Source organism: Cryptomeria japonica, chromosome 10 (assembly GCF_030272615.1).
Source record: "Cryptomeria japonica chromosome 10, Sugi_1.0, whole genome shotgun sequence".
Lineage (NCBI taxonomy): Eukaryota > Viridiplantae > Streptophyta > Pinopsida > Cupressales > Cupressaceae > Cryptomeria > Cryptomeria japonica.
The window spans coordinates 486,290,244-486,314,746 of NC_081414.1; positions in this window are offsets into that span (position 1 = coordinate 486,290,244).

Consider the following 24,503-nt stretch of genomic DNA (forward strand, 5'->3'; position numbering starts at 1 on the left):
AAGTCATCTTTGATGGGGTTGATAGTCATTCCCCGTTGGTCGCTCAGAGAATCGGTGAGCTTAGTCATTTTAGTCTTGATGACTTTCCTCAAAGCTGGCACCTCACCAATGTTACAGAAACCGGTGACGACATGAATTGCTTCTAGTGTGATATCATGCATCCGCTCAAGGTAAATTTTATCACCGTGTACTCTGCTCAAGATGATGCGAATGTGGTCTTTCATGAACTCTTCAAGAAAATAAACTACATTGTGTAGTTTCTTCCTCTCTAGGATGCTATATTCTGGTTTGATTTTCTTGTCATCCCCACATAATAGACCTAGCTGAGAGTGGATCACTAGGGATCCTAGGTCTTCCAATTTGCAATCAATATAAGCTGAATATCTTCCTAAACTATGACTCCAACGGGTATCTGGGATAGGGCATTGTATTTCATCTTCTTTTGAATAAAGTTCGCTGAGTCTATAGGTGTACTAGGATTGGAGTGCGATGGAGAAGCCATGATTAAATGATAGACAATTTTTTTGAGAAATACCTTCACACTTTGGAATTTAGGGTTTTGCAATGTCACTCACAACACACCACTTCGGTTGCTGGATTACCGCTTTGATGTTCTTCACCTAATTGATTGAAAATGATCTCTGGATTCTTCTGCAATATTTTGAATTCACTTTGAATCGCTTGATGAATTGCTCTTTATCGCTCTGCACTTGAAAATTATTTGCTTGAAAACAGATAAGTGAAAATGGCATCAAAAATCCCTTTTAAACGATCTTTCACCAACCATAATAAATGCTCTATCGCTAGGGTACAAACCCTAATTTTGCCTTTTACCACTTCAAAATCTTCTACCGATTGACAGGTAATGTATACCAGTTAAGGTCTTTACCGATATAGAATGGGGGTTCAAATATTTCATCGATATGCTCCCCCTAAGCTTTTCTAAAGCTCAGTTTGCCGGTTCAGAGACTTCCACACTAGGTGCAGAAACCGGTTCATCTTGTGACACTTCTTCAGGTTTCTTTTTCCTTGTTTTATTCATTCCCACTTGAATGGTTTCAACATCAATCTTCCCTTCTGGACTGATCGATATATCATCGATAGGTTCTTTCTCATTCTGTAGGTTCTGGCAGGGTGTCCCAGTTTGTTGCAATGATAACATACCATTCCAAGTGTTCTCCATGGTCCATTGTTCGTTCTACCATTCTTCTTTCTGCATGTTGCAATAGTGTGACTGCTACCATGACAGATCAAATAGGTTGCTCTCCAACCGGTTGCCGCTTGATAGCCACCACCACCTGACTGATGGTCATAGGCATTATATCGGTTTAAATTTCGGTTCACAGTGGGTTTCGGGATAACTCCTTGAGTCCTTGGAGGGTATCTCCCAGTGTTGTGCAAAATAGACCTGCATTCAAATTCTCTATGCCCAAACTTGTTGCATGCATAACAGTTTCCATTGAATCTATTGGATCTAGACTTATTGTTTAGAAAATAAGGAAAATTATTGTAGGCCTTATTTCTATACACATTAGCAGTATGTCCTTCCTTGAGACAATTAAAGCAAACGAGTTTAAACTTTTGCTTACCTTTATACTTTGATGTTGGTTTCTTCTTTGATGCTACATCTTTTGTTCTAGAGGTCTCACCTTCCTCATAACTGGAAAAACCAAGTCCAGTGGTATTCTTTACCGGTTTTGCTGATTCAAGCTTTTGCTCTAGCTTAGCAGTACTCTGATTAAATTTGGCAAGTATCTCCTTTGTCTCAGTGAGTTCTTTGGAAATAGAAGCATTGGATTCCTTCAAGGTTGCATTCTCAGAAATAGCCACGTTTAGTTCACCTTGCATTTCTTCTTTTTCCACTTTACTCTCTTGGAGATGAGTTGTAAGGGCACTGATTTCTTGCTTCAGCTTAGAGATCTCATGATCTTTGTCTTTTACCAGATCTTCAACTTTCCTTTGGTTCTCAAGCTATTGACACATTCTGATAGTCAGTCCTTCCAGTTCCCTTCTCAGGTTGGCATTGGATTCATTCAGCTTTTCAACTTTTTCAACTAGGGCATTCATGTCTCCTTCATTAGAAGAACTATTTTCAGTACGCTCCATTAGTTTCTCAGCATGCTCTCTTCTTTTTGCCAAATAGGCTTTATACTTGACTTTGAGTTCATCATAGGCTTTCTCAGTCTGAGTGAGATGATGATTAAGTTCCCTCACAGTGTATTCCCCCATATCTCCTTCCAAGTGGTTAGACTTATATAAAGGTAGGCTCTGATACCAATTGATGAATACTAAGAGGGGGGGTGAATTAGTATACCAAAAAACAATGAACTCAAACTTCTAAACAGTTTAGTAGATGATCGGTATGACTGTTTCACTAATAAACCAGTTAAGATAAATGCAAACCAAATAGAAAACAAAGCATTCACCCACAAGAGCACAATCACCATAACGCAAGATGTTTTGATGTGGAAACCCAAATGGGAAAAACCACGGTGAGCAGAAACTCACAAGTAACTATCTACAGAATAGAAACCAGACCGGTTAAGGTCATACAATGTTCACTAGAACAGATCCTGTTAGGAATCTAGATCTCTGTTAGGAGACAAGTCCTGTTAAAGACTACCTTCTGAGAGGATTTTAGATTCACAGTTGTGAACCACCTTGTTAGAGGATTTACAAAGGCTTTGCTAGGCCTACCCGGTTAAGGGTTTTAGACTTGTCGAAGATGTGAGTCATCGACAAGTGAGTGATCTAGATACTACAACAGTATGCTTGGTTAGATCCTTGATAGCTCATTGTCAATGCATTTTAGCATTACCTCAGTCTTCAATATCTCCACACTCTTACTCTTCACACATACCTAATCTTCTCTTCTATGATCGCACATACAAACCCTCATCATCATCTAAAACCCTAGACATGATGTCCTTATAAAGGAGTCTAATTTCATGTCGGTATAATAGGATTAAATTACAAGTTCCTAGGTTTAGTGCATCTAGACACATTTGGTAACACGACACAAAATCACCGCCAAAGTGTCAGTGGATGATAACTCATCACAAAAATACCAGTTTGTAACTCATTACAGAGTAATACTAGTTCATACAATTTACCGATTACCGGTTGTCAAAAATGAAGACTGGAAAAATGTTAACTACCGCTTTGTTCCTTCGTACCGCTTGAGATCCTCGAACCGCTTGAGGTCTTCATATTGCTTTGGGTCTTCAGTCAGTTTGTGACCGGTAAACATCTTCTACAAAAACACCGATAGTCTAAAGACTATAATACATAATACCGGTTGGAACAAATACCGATTGAGCATAACTCATACATCAAGAAAGTGTACACAAAGCAAGTGTGTGTCCATCAATGACAATCACAACATCATCAAAATGCCAACAGGTTTTTGGTGTGGTACACACTTTAGGATAACTAAAATCAATGGCACACATATGAACATGTCAACTAAGAGGATGGAGGCTCAAATCAAGCTTGCAGCATGTGATTTTCAGTTAGAGACATCTCTTGGAGTAGCACTTGATGAAGAAACTTCAACAAAGAAGAAAGGAGTGTTTGAGGCTCTTGAGGACAATGCAAAAAAGTATGACTGCCATTTTGCTTTTTTGCTTGGCAACAGTAGTCCCTCACCTTTGCATAATCATGAGATAACAACCACTTCACATGAGGATGATGGTATTGAGGAGTCTCCCAACATGCACACTCAAATTTTGTTTGAGGAATGTATTAAGATTCAAGCCACAAAGGTTTCAATTTTGTACATCATACCTTGGAGGATGTAAAGAAGTCACAAAGTACATGTGATGGATGGCTACTGTAATGGTGAAAAAACTAGGGTTCTACCAATTAAGATAGTAAGGCCACTAATTTTCCTTTTGGATCACTACATTGAAAGAGGGGTGGACCTAATAGATCTAACCACAATCCAAATATGGAAAGGGCTGAAATTCTATTTTGATTCATTGGTTGTGTGTTTGCCCCCTCTTTCTAGTTGAAGATTCATTGGTTGTGTGTTTTCCCCCTCTTTCTAGTTGAAGAGTGGATATGAATTGTGAAATTAGAAAATTAGGGTAAAATAATGAATAGTTGAAGTTGATTGTGGAAAAAAAACTGCTACAAATATCCCACAGAGCCACAAACTAAGATTTGGGCAAAACGAGATATAATTTAGAACTTGTTCTCAGAAGTTTGGCTTGATTTTTCTGGACCAAGTAGAATAGATTTTCCTTGGTCCTCCAAAACTCACTCTATTGAAAGTTGATCCTATTCATCATTGTCAACTTTGTTGGAATTATTGAGTACAACTCATAAGCCTGTTCCTTGCACACACAAAAGAGAGAGAGATGTTGGGGATAAGGGTTTGCCTTTGGTCAAACCTCGGTTAAGGAATTAACCTTGAATTGAATAATGTAAATACTATAGACACCTAAAATTGTCATGTCTAATTAAATAAATATCTTTATTTATTTAATTATTTTAAGCCTAATTCTTCTATTAATTGAATAAATCCTTATTTATTTAATTAATTCATTTATCCTCTTCTACCCTTATTTCTCATTTAAATAAATACATTTATTTATTTAAATTCCCCTTTTCCTGAATTAAATAAATATTTTATTTATTTAATTGATCCCACTTCTTCTATTAATTAAATAAATATTTATTTATTTAATTAATTCATTAGCCTTTTCCACATATGACACATGTCATTCATCTCTTAATTCCTACACTACCTACCCTTTTATTATTTTATTATTTCCTCTACCTACCCTCTAATCATAGCCGACCTCTTTTTACACCTCTCAATCTTATCCCTCCATTTCATATAGTGTCTTCTATATAAGGAGATGCTTCCTTCATTATCAAACTCTAATCAATCTATGCATCCTGGCTAACTCAATTATGCACTTGACTTCACTACACTTTGCACTTTCATATGTGATCCTACTTGCAACTACATTTCCGTTCTTTGTTGAGCTCTTGTGCACATAAAATCTGAGAGCAAATATATCAAGCAAGATCAATGGAGATAGGAAGAATGGAGATCCAAACCCTATTGGACATGTGATGGTATAATCTTTGTGATTTCATTTGATTTGCACTGTCTTAGGTAATCTTCATATGTTATGGTGGATCTTTGTTGTTGTTAGGCTAGGGTTTTGTGGTTGAATTCATTTAGTCTTTCATCATTGTTGTTATTCATTTTCATCGTATACATTTTGGCACGCCCAGTGGGACTCTTGTCCCTTTTACATTTAACATCCTTGTTGCAGATTTTGTGTTTTTGAAGTTGCAGATCTGACATTTTTCGACAGCATTTTGATATTTTCGCGTCTGCATACTTTCGGATCGCATTTTTGGTTTTCTGTCACATCTGAGACATCTGGGATCGCGTCTGCATCCTCGGCAATATTTTTTATTTTTTTTTATAGATTCCAGAAGTCGCGCCTATGTTCCCGAGGCGCGTTTGTGGGGTTTGTAGGCGCCTCTATGTCTAGGAGCCGTGTCTGCATTCTGGATCCATGTCTATGTCTCATCTAAGCGCGTCTACATCCAGAAGTCGCATTTGTGTTTCTGATAACCATGTATGTGTGCACTTGTTTCATTTTGGGTTTCATTGATTCAGTTTTTAGTCATTCGGGTTTTCAGATCTGGTTTATTTTGAGCTAACATTTTCAAATCTAGCTAATAGAATTGGTGCAGCTTGTCTTGGAAGCAAAATCATTTTGTTGAAGGCTCCTATTTCACAAAGTCTTTTGGGTTTAAAATTTACCTAACTCGTGTGCTTGCAGGAAGGGGTGATCATTTGAAACAATCTAAACTACTAATAGATCTTTGTTGCAGATCCTTGGCAAGGTTTTTTGGATTTTTATTATGTGCCTTGTTTTCATAGACTAGCAAACACTTCAATTGGTGCACTAAAATTGAATCATTGTCTTTTGTGTCTTGAGCAATAGGCTCTTTTTGTTTAATCTTTAGAGGGTCTGTCTCCTCGTGTGGTCATTAGGACTACTAGTGAGGAGAGAACAACCCAAGTGGTAGCAAAAGAAAAGCCATCTTCTTCCAAACCACTATAAATAACTGTCCATGGTGAAAACTATGGATAATGTGTGCTGATTAGTTCATACCGACACTATGTCTCCCCATAAACCTGTTTGATCAAATTTATTTGATCATTTGTAGGGTGTAACCCCTACCGGCTGGGAGCCTTTTGTATTTACAGAGCTGAAAGTGCCGCATGTATGGCCACATGAGCGGATGCCCTTACTAGCACCTTTTTGTTTTAGAAGCCAAAATCCTTCTAGTTGTTGAGATAGGAGGTCGGACCTCTGGTAGCGGCCCATACACATACGGTTCTTAGTAGAGATACAAAGTTCACCACGAGGAGTTTTCATGGGGACTGATGCTTGGCTGCCCCGAGAAGTGAGTGCTGAGGGTGGAGCCAGTGGGGTCAAGCATCTAAGTATCCTCTTTGAATAGCGTAGCCTCGGGGGAAACTCCATGTGGGATCAACAACTATTGTCTTGGCCAACCATAAGAATTGTGCTTGACTTATTTTGAACAATCAAACATTCAAGACCAAACAACAAACATTGTGTCTTTTGTGTCTTCAAGTGTATGCAAAACATTTTTACATCAAACAACACACTTGTCTTTGAGTCATTTTGGAGTCAAAACACTTGCAAACATTGAGTCTTCAACAATATTATGTCCTCTTATCACGAAAAACTGTCAAACATTCAGATTTGGTCACAACAAGCAACTTCATAGATTGGAAAAATTGCACAAATTTTGCAAAAATGCGTTTGTGTCTGACAGATTCACGTCTGTGTCATATAACCGCACCTGTGAAGGGCAGAAATGCGTCTGTGTTTTTTAGTAACTTTGCATTTACAACATCTCAAAAACACGTCTGTGTCTATCAGAATAGCGTCTGTGTCCTTTAAGTGCACCTGTGAAGTATACAGGCACGTCTGTGTTCAAGATTGAAAACTTTCATAATTTAGCAAACAAGAACAGTCAGTTTCAGACTTATTGAGCTTCATAAGTTATCTCTTCAAGTTTCCATCTAGCATTCAACCTATCTTTGGGTCTCACAAAGTCCATCATTGCTTTACATCTTGCTTTACATACACATTTGTCTAAACTTGAGTCAAAAGGTCACTTGCTTGTCACCATCATACTTTGTCAACATACTGCATACAACAACATTTTGCTAAGTGGTCCCTCATCAAGGTTTATCACCTTTGGGTCTCATTTGGTTTTACTTAGAGTCAAGGTCAACTTAACCCATCAAGAGAAACTATCATCTCTTTGGAAGCCACACCTACTCTACTACATACATACTTGGTCTTACACTTTGGACATTGCAAGTAAACCTCGGGTTCATTTACATTCCATTCAACTCTTGGTCTTCCATACTCTTTCCATTTTCATCTAGTCTCACACATCTTGATAAATACCTAGTTGATGGTTGAAACCTGTTCCCAAAAATCTAGGAGAGAAACTAAAGAGGCTCAAGAGTCCGCAAACATGAGTTCTTATGAATATGACAATGATATATTTTTCAATTCTGATCATACTAAATTACCTGACATGGATGCTTATAGAAACATTCCAAATGTTGAGGACATGGACACAACAAACAACAATGATACACACAATGAAAATATGGACAACTTCTCTGTACATTCAGCAGAAGTGAAAGACACCATTATGAATCCCCATTTCAATCGATTGGTTGAGGAAATAATGAGGAGAGATAGACAATACTTTCTACAAGTGATGGCACAAAGTGGAGCCAAGATCCCTCATGATTTTGACATGTCTCAAATAATGGAAAATCGACCTTTGCAACAACCTCACTCCAACATGGATCAAAGGAGACCTAATAGTGGAGGCAATAGAGGACCACATATGGTGCTTGAATCACCATCATCTTTGTTTTAAAAACCAGAGGTCCCACATACACATGGTCAAGCATATGATACTCACCTTCGCAGACCATTATGGAAGTCTTATGTAGAAAAATATGCTCAATCACATACCAATGCTAAGGATCAACCACCAAAGCAATTGGATATTCAAAGGCATGCTCAAAATTTGGACACAAGGAAACCTCACGTCAAATTTGGGGGCAACACACTAGAAAAAACTCATGACATGCCCATAGAGTATGGTATACATGGACAAAGCAGATATTCCATTCCTCATCATGACTCTATACCAAGTGGTCCTTATACGCAACATCATTATAGACCTCCTCCATATGAACATGTGTATGATCAATATCATCCATATATGCAACATGCTCCTCCTCCAATTGGTGCCTCAAGCATGAGGTATGGTCCAAGAAGTCGATCTCCACCTAAGAACAATTTGGAATAGCAAATCAGGGACTTACAAAAGAAAATGGAGGACATAAATACACCGAAGCCAACTTACACAATGAGAGACATATGTCCTTATCCATTTGACAAGAGCATTCCAATGCCTCCTTTTCCTACACATTTTGTGACGCTTAAGTTTGATAAGTATAGAGGAAAAGGGGATCCTAAGGCACATATAAGACAATTTTTCACAGCTTGCATTGAGGTAGCAACAGAAGAGACATATTTGATGAGATTATTCCCACAAAGCTTAGGTGATCAAGCTATGGAATGGTTCTCCCAACTTTCACCTGGAATTAAGTCATGGGGTGACTTAGCTGAGGCGTTTATACAACATTTCTCATACAACATAGAGACAGACATATTAGTCACTACCTTGTGCAACACCAAGCCAAAAGAGGGAGAGTCTTTTGCATCATTTTTACAAAGATGGAGGAATCTAGCCAGCAGATGCTCTTGTGAAATTCCACAAAAACAAATGGTAGAAATGTTCACTCAGAATGTTAACAAAGACATTGGCTATGATCTAAGGAAAGCTTGTTTGTCCACCTTCAAGGACGTCATTGAAAAAGGCTTAGTGACAGAAAAGGTCCTAATCGAACAAGGAGTCATTAAGATATTCAAGGAAAACAAAGATGACTTTAAAGGAAAAGACAAGCCAAGATTTTGGAATAAAAACAAAAACACGGTCAATGATGGTGTTGTGGATGCCAATACAGTACGTCCCAAAATCATTTTTTTGGGATCAAGCTCTACAAACGATCAAGTGAATACTCAAACAACTTCAAAGTCATGAAGGAAGTACACCCCATTGGGAGAACCACTTGAGTCTGTTTTCAAAAAGCTAGTGGCAAACAAAGTAATCACAATTCTAGATTTTCCTCCATATGAGCTAAAGATCAAACCAAATTGGTGGAATGATGATGAATATTGTGAATTTCATAAGAGCAAGGGTCATAAGACAGGAAATTGTCATCAACTGAAGAACAACATACAAGATCTCATTGATAGAGGTGACATTGAGATTGAAGGACACTAATCCAATCAAGAACATGAGATGTTTAAGGAACCATTCCCAAAGCACGACAAGGGAAAAGCTACAACCATAGATGACCAAACCAACTATACCAGAGCATCTTATAACTATGATTCAACTATCAATCACATTTCAATGGATAATTATGTCTCTACCATTATCATCAAGGACAAAATGCCGGAGAATTCTACCCAAAGACCCAAGATTATCCTAAAAGGCATTGGATCTTCTTCCGAACCTACCTCTGAATGTCATGTTACAACCCGTCGAGGTAAATTCACTTTGCAAGGTGCTCCAGCTAAAATCATAGCTTCCTCATCAACCAAGCCTGAGTATGACCTTGTAGAACAGTTAGGGAAGACACCCGCGCTAATCTCCATCCTTGAACTCTTACGTATATCCCCCACACATAAAGCTATTCTTGACAAAATCTTGAGAGACACTGCTGTCCCTACTGATTTGAACATGGACCAGTTTCAAGCCATGGTGGGATACCTTTCCATTCCACACTTCCTTACATTCACAGAAGTTGATGACACCTTCGTAAGTTAGCCACATAATGCACCTTTACCATTGAAGCCTTCATACACAAACATCGAATAAAATGAGTCCTGATAGATGGAGGAGCAAGTCTAAACATTTGTACATTGAGCACTATTAAACAATTCGGATATTCTGATAAAGCTGTGAATTCTACAAACAAAATTACCATCAAGGCATATGATGATGAAGAGCATTCATCCAAAGGCACAGTCACCTTACCTCTCAGAGTTGGGCCAGTTACAAAGGATGTGGTTTGTCAAGTCCTAGACCTAGATCTCACATATAATATATTAATAGGACGTCCTTGGATTCATGAAATGAGGGCAGTCCCATCTACATATCACCAATGCATTAAGTTTCCTCACAATAGAGTTGAAATAATAGTTAATGGGGATCCTAATCCATTCATATACTGCAATAACTTGAGACCGAAAACTGAGACAATCATTCCAAGTAATAGGGAAGTTGTTCCTTCTTCTGCATATATTGATCCCGAGTCATTAAAACCTTTGACATCAAAACAAGGTGAACTTAAAGGGAAATTCTAGGACAAGGGCATGGGTGAATACACTTTGAATCAAACCATGTACTTACAACAAGTCATGATTTCATCAAAAGAATATGGAAGACCACATCCTAATAAGCAGGTATCTATCATTATACTCAAATGGGACGCTACTATCTTTCAAAGATGGGGTGAACTGGAAGAGGAAGACCTATACAAAATGCTTTACAAAGACCTTGAAAATGATACACAAGATCACATCAGCATACCATGTGAGAATAATGGCAAAGGGTTCAAGATTCTACAAAAAATTGGGTATGATGGCAAAAGCCCTCTTGGCTTAAGAAAGGAAGGCATCATTGAATGTTTACAACCTGAATTGACATTAAAAAAGGAACGCTCAAAGGGACTTGGTTTCGTGACTTCCAAGGTCCACACTCAAAGGACAGAAGAAGCATTACAAATCAAAGCTACCAAAATGCAACAAGAAAATCGCTATTCCACAGGCTCCAACGAATGGGAATGGGGTTTAGACAAATCCTCCAGTGACTACAAGCTCACCGAGACATTCAGAGAGCTAGATGAACCCACAAAAGAAGAGGAATTTTATGAAAAATTCAAAGTTGGTCAAGAAACAACCCCAGAGGATGTCGTACAGTCCTTGCCTCTAGGTCCTAGGTTGAAATCACATAGAATGAGAACACCTATCCTAGAATGCGCTACTAGTGATGATAATTTGGATTCGTTCACGATCGAGACTGATGAGGAGAGTGCCAATGATGACCTTGATAATTACCTCGACATACCTGAATATAACTGCATCTTCACTCTTAGCCCCGCTAACTTCGAAGACATAAAAGGCCTCCCCCTTGTTCACCACCAACTTATTGACTGGGACCATGAAGGACCTACACAGTTTGACACATTCCAAAATGATGAAGCTTTTATTGACTATCTTGGCATACGAGAGGATCTTCCCCCTGGGGACCATAAAGTGGGATACACTATAGAACTCAACAGTGTGGCATATTTTGGTGAGGGTGTCGGACCTTCCAGTCGCAAAAATATAAAAATAAAAACAAAACAAGGGTCTTATGGTGAAAACTACACTGTGGTGTTATCTGACCCCAAAAAAGTAAAAAGAAAGGGCGTATCTAAGGGTGAAAACCTCTCTGAGGCACCCGAAGATGGAAGGCTCAACATTCTCCCAACATCATATGAGGAAAAGCCATCCATGTTGGTAGAGGAGACTATCAAAAAAAACATTGGTATAGAAGAAGTTCCACACAACATATTCCTGGCTCAATCTTTGACAGAGTCAGAAAGGTCAAAATTCATAAGTTTCTTCACAGAATGACAAATCAACTTTGCATGGTCATACGCTGATATGCCTGGATTGGATCCGGATTTGGTAATGCACCATTTGATAGTTAAACCAGGGGCAAAACCAGTGAAACAAAAATTAAGAAAGATGCATCCACAAGTCGCATTATTAGTCAAAGCAGAGCTTGAGAAATTATTGGATGTCAGATTCATACGCCCAATTGATTATCCAAAATGGATCTCCAACTTAGTACCTATTAGTAAACCAGATCGTAGTATCAGAATATGTATAGATTTTAGAGATATTAACAAAGCTTGTCCTAAGGATGATTTTCCATTACCAAATATTGACTTGATTGTCGATCTCACAGTAGGTCATGTGATGTTATCCTTGATGGATGGATTCTCTGGTTACAATCAAATAAAAATCACGCCCGAGGATCAGCACAAAACATCATTCACTTGCCCTTGGGGAACTTTCTATTGGAATGTCATGCCCTTTGGGCTAAAAAATGCAGGCGCTACATATCAAAGAGCCATGACTACTATCTTTCATGATCTCATGCACATAATTGTGGAAGATTATGTTGACGACCTCTTGGGTAAATCAATAGATAGAGATACACATTTGGACATACTTTTAGTCATCTTTGATTGGTTGAAAAAGTATAAAGCAAGATTAAACCCCAAGAAACGTGTCTTTGGAGTAACCTCCGGGAAGCTCCTAGGATTCATTGTATCAAAAAGAGGAATCGAAGCCAATCCAGCAAAAGTTAAGGCCATCCTAGAGATGCAACCACCATGAAATATCAGTCAACTTCAATCTTTGCAAGGGAGACTCCAGTTTATACGAAGATTCATAGCATAACTTTCAGATAAGTGTAATCCTTTTCAGCACTTGCTACATAAAAACATCAAATTCAAATGGGATGATAACTGTCAACAGGCTTTCCAGATACTCAAAGATTATCTTCTGAATCTGCCAGTTTTGATGCCACCAGTTCTGGACCAACCTCTATTACTATACATATCAGCTACTTCAACAATATTGGGGGCACTCTTAGCACAACAAGTTGTTGAGGGCAAAGAAAAGGCAGTATACTATATCAGTCGTACATTGGTGGGATATGAGCTAAACTACACACCAATTGAGCGTGCATGTCTCGTTGTGGTCTTTGCTTCGTAGAAACTACGACATTACATGCTAACTCATAAGACTAAGTTGGTTGCAAGGATTGATCCATTGAAATACCTTCTCAATAAAGAAACACTTACTGGGTGACTAGCCAAATGGGTGATGATCCTGAGTGAATTCGACATCAAGTATGTCGACAGAAAATAAATAAAAGGACAAGCTATCACAGATCAGTTAGCAGATGCTCCCATGATAGATGATGTTCCTCTAATTTCAGAATTTCTAGACGAATCCATCTTAACAGTGTCACATGCAAAGCCATGGTAACTATACTTTGACGGCTCATACACACAGCATGGGGTAGGAGTTGGCATCCTCTTCATAACTCCTCAAGGGGATTCTATAACAAAATCATATCGATTATCATTTCCTTGCACTAATAACATAGCGGAATATGAGGCATTAACAACTAGATTACGGATTGCAGTTCAGTGGAAGATCCAGGAACTTCATGTTTTTGGGGATTCTCAGCTTGTAATTCGTCAAGCAACTGATGACTACCAAACAAAGGATGAGAAATTAATTCCTTACAAAAGAATGGTGGATGACCTAAAACAACATTTCACGAAATTAGACTTTGAGCAGATACCAAGAGAGCAGAATCGAGCTGCAGATGCCATGGCTACAATTGCTTCACTAATTGATCTACCACCGAATGAGACCTTCTATGAGTTCTTGGTGGATAACCTTTTGGTTCCCTCATATGAAATCACTCCTACTGAGATGATAGGTGTTGTTGGTCCTGAGTCCCAGTTATACGGTTCCATTTTTGCATACCTTCATGACAATATCCTACCTCCCGATCTATCCAATAACCAACGTCTCACTTTCATTCGCCAATCTTCTCGATACATCATTTTAGCCAATATCCTATATTGTCAAGGTCTAGATGGCACACTTCTTAGATGTTTAGAAAGCAATGAAGCTCAGATTACGTTACGTGAAATACATGAAGGGATATGTGGTCCACATTCTAGTGGTCCTCCCTTAGCCAAGAAACTCATCAAGACTGGATATTACTAGCCCAATATGGAAAAAGATTCATATCAGTTTGTCAAGAAATGTAAGTAGTGTCAACTTCATAGAGACCGCATTCATGTGCCAGCACAAGAACTTCAACCAATTGTGACTCCTTGGCCCTTTTGTCAGTGGGGACTCGATCTCATAGGCAATATTCACCCTCCCTCTTCCAACGGTCATAAATTCATAATCACTGCCACAAAATATTTCACAAAATGGATCGAAGCTGTGCCTCTCACACAAGTCACTGGAAAACAAATTGCTACATTCATTCTCAACTATATCATGTGTCGATATGGTATTCCTGTTTCCATCATCACGGATAACGGGCGTCCCTTCAAAAATCAGGATGTTTGTGAAGTTTGTGACCGCTTCCATATTTCCCATCATTTCTCCACTCCATATTACCCCAAGGGTAATGGTCAAGCTGAGGCGTCTAATAAAACAATCCTTAAAATCTTAAAAAAGACAGTCGACGACGCTGGTCGTAATTGGCATATCCAACTTAATCCTGCACTTTGGGCCTACCACACAAGTATCCGTACACCTACAGGAGCTACACCCTATTCACTTGTCTATGGTGCTGAAGCTATCTTGCCTATTGAGGTCGAGTTACCCTCTTTATGAGTCTCTTTGCAAAACATTATAAGTGATGAAGACTACAGGGTCTCTCGCTTACAAGAACTTGAACTATTGGATGAATGAAGACAAACTTCTTTTAATCATCTCAAGGCTTATCAAAAATGAATGAGTCATAGTTACAATCATAAAGTGAAGCCTCACACATTTGAGGTAGGTGACTTGGTTCTCAGAGAAAATCCTAAAAATCAACAAGACAGAAAGAAGAAGGGTAAATTCGAACCAAACTGGCTTGGTCCTTACATCATCACAGCAACATATGGATCTGGTGCATATCAGCTCTCAACCACAGAGGGTGAACCTTTGGATGATCCTATCAACAACATGCACCTTCAAAGGTTTTACACATAGCTCTTCAGAGTATCCTAATTCAAAAAAAAAAAGTAAAGAAAAACATTTTCATCCAATGGGAAAACCACTTCGGTGGTGCCCTGGGCAAGTACCATGGTGAAAACTGGGTCACCAACGCCATGCATAGAGACATTGCTCCTCCCTCCTTCAGAATTCCATTTCATCCTTCACTTTGCACACACTCACAACCTATCCATTCATAATAAACTTATCCATTTCCCATCATGGCTTATTATTGATCTACCTAAGATTGGTTAGCCATTCATAATAAACCTTCCTTTTCATCCCTTTCCAGCCATAATAAATCAGCTCCTATCTATGGCTAAGGCAAATCCTACGTCTAGTGATGGGTGTGGAACTAAGAGCATCACATGTTTCGAGGAGTACAGTCTCTTCCAACCTTCTTCAGTCTATTCACGCACAATCCACAATAAAGAAGCACTTGCATTTCCAATCCATAATAAAGTTACGTCTTCTCCGCAATAAAGTATCAGTTTCAGATGAGACACATCAGCAACAATGGGCTTCAACAAATCAAATCTTTCAACAGACTCAGACAACATTATGGTTCAATGCTATCTATCCTTTTTGTGAAAGTAAACATTGTGACCACAATCAAATAAGACTTATACAAGTGACAAGAGACACTAAACTTGAGGACTACAGTGGATGTTGGTGTCAAGTCTTGGTTTTCTTTTGATTTTATCTTTTTGGTGACATGTCTTTTATCTTTTTCGGGATGTCTCTGACTAGAGATTCTATCTCCAGGATGTACTTGACTAGAAAGGCGAGGATGGGGTATCGTCACCCATTTTTCTTTTGTTGTCTGTGGATTGTCTCTTAGTAATGCTATGACTTGTCCAAGGATATGAGGACACTGAGAGTCTAGTGTGAACTGGGGCATTCCTTGTTTGCGACTATCTTATCTCCATGCAAACAGGTACAATGATTTTCTGGGTCGAACATATGCCTCGATTGTCATAACCTACTTGCCATAATAAAGCTCAATGATGATAACGCACAAGAAGCTCTTTCACTTTCATATCTTCTATCTCCCATCCCCCTTTCTTGATTGACCTCCATCGTCCTTCTTGACTCTGTGTAGCTTGCTATCACACGACTGAGTATAATGACATGCCAAAAATATTTGCATCTCATGTAGTTTCACCTGCATTATCACATATTAAGCATTTCATACATACATATAGATATCACAATTGCATCACATCCTGCACACAACACATATTAGCACATTTTACATTCTCATCATGTAAATAATCATTTGCATCATCATATTCATTTGCATTCCATACATTCACAATTGCATATGCATAACATATAAAACATAAAAGAACAAAAATATGGCATTTCATCATGTACATATTTGCATCCATATCATAACCATCACATAGAAACATACATCATGAAACATCTCATCACATAGGTACACATACATATAGTTGCTGCAAAGATGAATCTCATGTATATGAATCAAAAGTGTCATGATACAATGATGTCAAAATACATATGGCTACAAAATCACCCGAAGGTGTCTACGTCATCATACAAAATAGTACAAAACTGATGCATAGGGAGCCCTCTATAGCTATGATGAACTCGCTCCCTCGGAGCCGCTTGGCCTCGACGAAGTCTGAGCCCTAGAAGGACCCGCCCTAGGATCATCTCTCCTATCCCCTCTATCTGGTGGTGGTGGAGGACCCATAACCCCACCACTAGATGCCTGTCTCCTCTAGCTCCCTCCTATGGCCGTCACTGTCCGTGATGGTCTACGAAAGCTCCTCGCCCACTGCTCTGGTGGCACTGCCCCATAATATAGGTCTCGCCAGTAACCTATCTCCTCCCCTGCTCGCAGAACATAGGCATATCTAGCCCCTGCATCCTCTGTCGCTTGCCTCCCAGCCCTCAGTGTTGTCTTAGCCTCAGTATAGCACTGGATAGCCTGATCCTGCTCATTCTTTGTCTCCCTCAGTCGCCTCTTGAGCCTAGCTGTCTCCCTCTCCAGGTCTTGAATCTCATTTGCCTGTCCTTGGTAGATCTCCCTTAGCTCAAGCAGCTCATCCTCCTCCTCCTCGGCCCCCTGTGCCTCTGCCTGTGGCTCCCCCTGTAATGGTACCTATACTTGTACCTACATCTGCCCCTGTCCCTGCACTTGTCTAGGACCCTGTGCTGCTGGCACCTATAGTGGCAATCCACCGCGACCCCTCACTACCTGAGCCTATCTCTCCTCCCCACCCTCTCTCCACGGAGACACCCTCCTCTCTCCAACAACACCCTGTCTCCTCTGTCAGCCTCTCCCCCCACCATCTCCATCATCATCTCCATCCCCACCACCATCTCCATCTATCGGTGCCCCTGGGTCTGTCAGTCATGGAAAGGGATGCTCAACCCAATACTCTGTGTACTCTGCATCCATGCTTGCATCCTCAATCTCTGGCCACATATCCCATGACATCGGTACCATCTCTACCAGCTACATCACTGCCTGATCATATGATAGCAACAACCCAAAGTGTGCCTGATCCCTGACTGTCCAAGCATACATCCCGAAACCCCGTGGCATCTGCTGAATACGGCCAAACTGCCTGCACACCCTATCAATAAGCTATCTCTCCAATACATAGGGCATCTGCCCAATCAGATATCTGCTCCAGAAAGTATACGATAGATCCACTGCGTCCTCCTCCCACTGCTCACACTCATGGTATGACCTCCATATCACAGTGTCGATCTCATCTAGAACTCGACGCAAATACTCTAACCTACCAATCTGTGGCTGTGAGGTAATCATATCATACAGATGAACAAAGCTGTGTCCATGACCCCTACCCCTGAAGTGTATCGGTCGGGTAACCGGCCAATGCTCATATACCCACACCTGCAACAATGTAACTCCGCAACCCAATCCTACGGATCCATGATACACAAACTGATGCAACTCATAGTACAAGTGTGCCAACACACACGGTCCCCAAGCATATCTGGTGTGTTGTGTAACCAGTGTCTCCAAGGTGTTCCCCTAGCTCATAGCCAACCCTCATGTCGCCCTATCTAGACATAGGAACCCACTGATCACTCCTCCTAGCACTGCTGGTAGTGCCAATCCTGTCACTATCATGGTATCCCATGCCACGTGTCCAGCCCTCATCTCTAGTCCTAGATCCCAGAACACTCACCTCAGTGCCTCCTTGTCTCCATCTCGATCATAGGGTATCAGCTCCCCATCGATTGGTATCCGCAGAGTCCTATATACATCCTCCGAGGTGACTATCATCTCACCCATCGGTAAATGAAAACTACAAGTCTCTGAGTGCCATCTATTAGCCAGCGTAGTCAGCAACCCCATGTTCGCTCGAAACTCAGGCACATATAGGATATATCTCAGACCCATAGCCTCAATAGCAGCTCGGTCCTCGAATGTCAACTCTGGTCGTAATCTCTGCATTGACGAGAATCTCTCTTGTGACTCTAACATAGGCAAGTACTCCTGTAGTCAAGCAAAGCAATCATGTCAGTTAAAGTGACACTCACTGTTCATCACAAAGTGTTGCTTCTATCCTAGTGACACTCACTGTTCATCACAAAGTGTTGCTATCTATCCTAGTGGTACTTCCTGTTCATCACAACGTACTATGAGTTTTGCACTCCCTGTTCATCACAAAGTGCTACTCATATTTGCACTCCCTGTTCATCACAAAGTGCTACTCATATTTGCACTCCTTGTTCATCACAAAGTGTTGCTCCTATTGGTACTCCCTGTTCATCACAAAGTACTATGTTTTGGTACTCACTGTTCATCACAAAGTGCCTTGATCTATCCTATCTTAGGGCCTCTGCTTGAGTGTATCCTCTTGCGTAGTTTCCTAATTGGCAATGTATGTTCTATCACAAACCTAGCCCTATCTGCTATCCTAGTCTTCCCTAGAGGACCTGCTTGAGTGTATCCTCTCAGCAACTTATCCAATCATCAGTGTATGATCATCATAGAACTGTCGATTTGACCTTGAAGACACAAACACACCTTCATGACATAAACATGCTTACATACTGCATAAACGCGCCTGAAATACATAGACATGCCTATGCTCTGCACAGATGCGCCTGTCCTGCACAAACGTACATACATTGCACAAACGTGTCTGCACAACACAGATGCATTTGCATCTGACATAGACGCTGCTGAATTCATAGACGCGTCTGGCACAAACACAGACACACCTAGCCAACCTAGACGCACTTGGCATCAACGTAGACACACCTCGATGTTTTGACATTATCCTAAAGCACATTTATTTCACTAACTAGCATGCATTTATGACAACATTTATTGCGACAAAGTACAAAGAGGTTTTGTGGTACTCACCGGCTCTCCTGCGTCGGCTGGCCTCTGAAATCGGCGAACGCGATCGAATCTATGCACCAATGCCATCACTGCTGACTGCTGCTGCTCTATTATCGCTCTACACTTTGATCTCTTAGATGTGTGGATGACAATGAGGATGTATTCCCCTCGTGGTCTATTTTATAGACTACCCTAGCCCTAGCCCTCGTCTCCTGAGTCAGTCTTTGTTATCCTGTGACTTTGTCACTCTATCCTATCCGGTCAGTCCACTCTAGCCTTTATTTCTTATCGAGAGATTGTCTGCGATCTTTCGAGACATTTTCATCCAATCTCTCGAGGGGGCATACCATTCCCATCTTGGGGAAACTTTGTATCAATTCATCTTATCTTCTTTGAAACAACGCGACAAGCTGCATTGTCTCAAAGAGGGGCAAAATGTAGACACCTAAAATTGTCATGTCTAAATAAATAAATATCTTTATTTATTTAATTATTTTAAGCCTAATTCTTTTATTAATTGAATAAATCCTTATTTATTTAATTAATTCATTTATCCTCTTCTACCCTTATTTCTCATTTAAATAAATACATTTATTTATTTAAATTCCCCTTTTCCTGAATTAAATAAATATTTTATTTATTTAATTGATCCCACTTCTTCTATTAATTAAATAAATCTTTATTTATTTAATTAATTCATTAGCCTTTTCCACATATGACACATGTCATTCATCTCTTAATTCCTACACTACCTACCCTTTTATTATTTTATTATTTCATCTACCTACCCTCTAATCATAGCCGACCTCTTTTTACACCTCTCAATCTTATCCCTCCATTTCATATAGTGTCTTCTATATAAGGAGATGCTTCCTTCATTATCAAACCGTAATCAATCTATGCATCCTGGCTAACTCAATTATGCACTCGACTTCACTACACTTTGCACTTTCATATGTGATCCTACTTGCAACCACATTTCCGTTCTTTGTTGAGCTCTTGTGCACATAAAATCTGAGAGCAAATATATCAAGCAAGATCAATGGAGATAGGAAGAATGGAGATCCAAACCCTATTGGACATGTGATGGTATAATCTTTGTGATTTCATTTGATTTGCATTGTCTTAGGTAATCTTCATATGTTATGGTGGATCTTTGTTGTTGTTAGGCTAGGGTTTTGTGGTTGAATTCATTTAGTCTTTCATCATTGTTGTTATCCATTTTCACTGTTTACAAATACTAAAGTAAATGCTAAAAAGATATATACCTCATATTCAAAATTTTTGATGATGTTGTAATGCTCTTTGAATGTAATCACAAATGTTGAATGTAATGACATGCCAAACACATGAACATGAAAAACCCTAATCACACACACATGCATGAAGCTTGATGTAACTTTGCTCCATAATTCTTGAAGGATGAAATGCAACCTTAGAATATCCTAAAATGCTTGATGATGAATGTTTGAATGCACAAATATTAGGCATAGATCCTTAGATCTAAAATGAATTGATGGGATGCATTTATTAAGGTTCCCTAGTTAATTTACCGATTAGGCCAACATTTAACGTTCAAGTGTAGCCACAAAAATCAAAATCTATCGAGGAGGGAGAGTATCTACCCCATTTCAATTGGGTTCACATTAGGGCATTTTGGGGCATCTTGGTTTAGGAACAAGGCCCTCCATGCCTTGGTTCTCCAAAATCTAGACTAGCCAACCAAGAAATAAAGGAGGACAACCTTCGCGACAGGGCCCACCCAGTGGTGTCAACATGTGACATTATGGTTGGAGTAAAATGGGACCAAAATGGACCTAGAGAGGGGATGTAAATAGGACACTAAAGTAGGAGCACAACATGAGGTGTAAATTGGACTGGTTACAATTTACGATGCTATAGCTACAAAGAGATATGAATGCTAAGTGGTTGATTGCCCAAACAAGACAACACTTACAAGAGGAACATTCAAATTTGTGCAGACATGGAAAGAGGTAAGATTAAAAATTTTATATTTATATACATCATGAGTACCAAGAATTAATTCTTTTAGAAAACCCATTGAAGGCTCAAAACATAGATGAAGACGAGATAGTAGAGCACACACTTGGTGGATTGGCCACTAGTGTTATACCTACTCATGTAGAGGGCATGATAAGCAGATTGGTGGTTGGGACTTTGGTCATTCAAGGAGATTTTGAGGAGTTATCTCTCCTAGAGGCTCACATGGTGGAGGTTATATCTTTGGATGAGCCTATGAATTTAACTTTGATACATGTTTTGTTTTTTTAAAATCAATTGGCTCGAGGCTTTTATATTTTTATGGCTGCTTGTTTGTATGGAGTAATTTGATAAGGGTAATTATTGAAATCAGAGATCACTAAGAGTTGGGGGGGGGGGCTGAATCAGTGATCTATCGGTTAATGTGTTTTCTGACTTATCTTTAATCCATCAGAAGCATAAACATAAAACTGAAATACAGAAACACAAAATAACTAGCCAAAAAATCATAGCACCAAGATTTTTACATGGAAACCCAAATGGGAAAAACCACAGTGGGATTTGAACCCATAATATTATTCTACTATGGCCAGTAGCAAAACAATATTACAATATGGGGAGTGCACATGCATTCAGGCACACTGCCTAGAGCTCACTACTCAAATACAATAAGGGCTACAATCCTAGAAGGCTCACTACCTTACTGATCAATTACAATGATGAAATACAATAGAAGAACTCTAAAATAACATCTAACAAATACTTGGATGAGTTTTGGTTATGTGCCAAATCTTTATCTGTATCTGCTTTGCAACTCTGCTATGTTTCCTATCTCAGTCAACTACCAGATCAAGAATGCACACGTGAAACTGTGCTACAAAGGATTCTTGATCACCACTCACTCACATATCAATCATACCATACACCAAAAGATCTTTTGCACCAGTCTTATATATCTGCAATCACAAAATAGGTCATTCACCAAGTCGACCTGCTAATGTAACATGTAGTCATATGTCAACTTGATCGGATCACCAAAGATAAATGTGGATCATCAAATAGATGATAAAATGATGTCTCTATTCTGGCCCAATCATCCCATACATGATTCATGGCACCGCAATCACCGGAAAGCTTCCGAACCAAAACTGCTCTGCTCAACCTAAAATATCGGTTAACTAGCTATTGGTTCACATCCACTTTCAGATATCAAGATCCGTGATTATCAGAAAGGAATCTCATGAAGAGTTGTCATCAGTGACAACCCTAAACCATTAATCAAGCATCATAAATCATCAGATGAGTGTCAATTGCCAACAATCTCCCCCTTTGGCATTGATGGCAACACTCATGAAAAATGGCTAAGTGTTGAAACTTGTACGCCGAATCAAAATTGCTAAGGCTCCCCCTTAGACAAAGAATTCTGAAACCTTAATATGTTATGTACATTACACTCTTTTACTATACAATTTTCACCTTTACTCTCCTCCTTTGACAATAATGCCAAAGATGGGGCACTGTCCAAAACTTATATACAAAGATACATGCCAGAGACTTTACAAGTACCTAAAGACATCAGTAAAAATGGTCTTAAAAAATCCTAGGTGAGTGTTCCACCCGCTCTTCAAGTTATCCAAAACTGTGATGAATGCACTGAATGTATATGCATGAATCTCCACCTCCTTCTATTCAGAAGGAACAGGTTGTCCCATAACCTTCATACAATCAACCTTATTACTCAACATGGTGTCCAATCGAGGGGCAATCGAATTCCAGAGTTCACCAACTTTCCTCAAAATTATGTCCTTATCCATATTGAGGCTCAAGATTTGATAATTGAGAGCCATTCTCTACTCTTCTACATTGTTGGTCAGAGCTACATTAGAATCAAAGGACCATGAAATACCAACAAGTTTACCTTGGCAAACACTTCTTTTCTTGTCTGTCTACTGTGAACTTTGGCAAAATAAGACAAGACTTATATTTTTTACCACCTTCTATCAATGCATCTGAAATAGTCTGCAACCTTTCCTTCAATTTGAATCTGTCATTTTCTATCATTTTTCTAAATTTCTACATTCTTACCTCCTTAAATCTATCTAATAGTCTCTTATTAGTAGACTTCTCCAAATAATCAAAATTGGTATTTACATTATTTATCAATTGCAGTAGTTTACCGAAGGGGCTGGATTTAGGATCAAGTTGCACTCCCACAACCACATTTTTTAGCACATCAACAGACATCAAAATAAGCTTTTTGTCCTCAGACTTTGATTTGACCAAATCCCGACTGGCCTGAGCTTGAACAACAACTGCAAGCATGAAATTCTCAACATGAGACATTTGTACAAGATCTAGAGGACCATCAAGATTGATAGAAATTTGTGGTAGGATCCTTGTGACTTTGACTAGAGGAGTGTTAATTGTCAGATCAACAACTCCCTTCCCTTTATCTACCTCTACATCTCTCACTTCAGTATTCTCAGGTTCCTTCACCTCAACACTATCCCCTTTATCATGTGCACCGATGTTGCCACTTGGTGCAATATCATCTTTTTGAATCTCATGGACTGCTTCAGTACTCTCAACCATCAGAGGATTAGCATTGATCTCATCATTAGTGGTTACATTGCCTTGGTCTTCTGGATGCTCCTTGGTCTGAGTTCCATCCTTTTTATCATTGGAGACACCTTCCTTTACTTCCGGATGGGAAGTATGAATTACATCATGGTACAAGGGGTTGTTCTTCATGATTTTTCTCCAGATATCCTTAGTATCCTTCGTTACCTCTTCAACCCTTCCAATAATCGACCTGTTCACCCTATTTCTTCTTTTGAATTCCTTTTTGTTAGATTCCTCAATGAGTCTTTTGGCTTCATCTTGGGATACATAGGTGCAAACATTAATCAATTCCCTTTCTTTCATTTCCTTATCAAATTTTTTGGCAGTCAGTCTCCTTGCATCAATAATATTGTATAAATCTTTAGGGATATTGCTCTCCAACTCAATCAAAATCTAACTAAAGTTATGCAAATACAAAACAATGAATTATTCAACCTTTCTTTGATATGCCTCATCCAGATTTTCATAATACACTCCAATATTTTTCAGATTTCCATCAA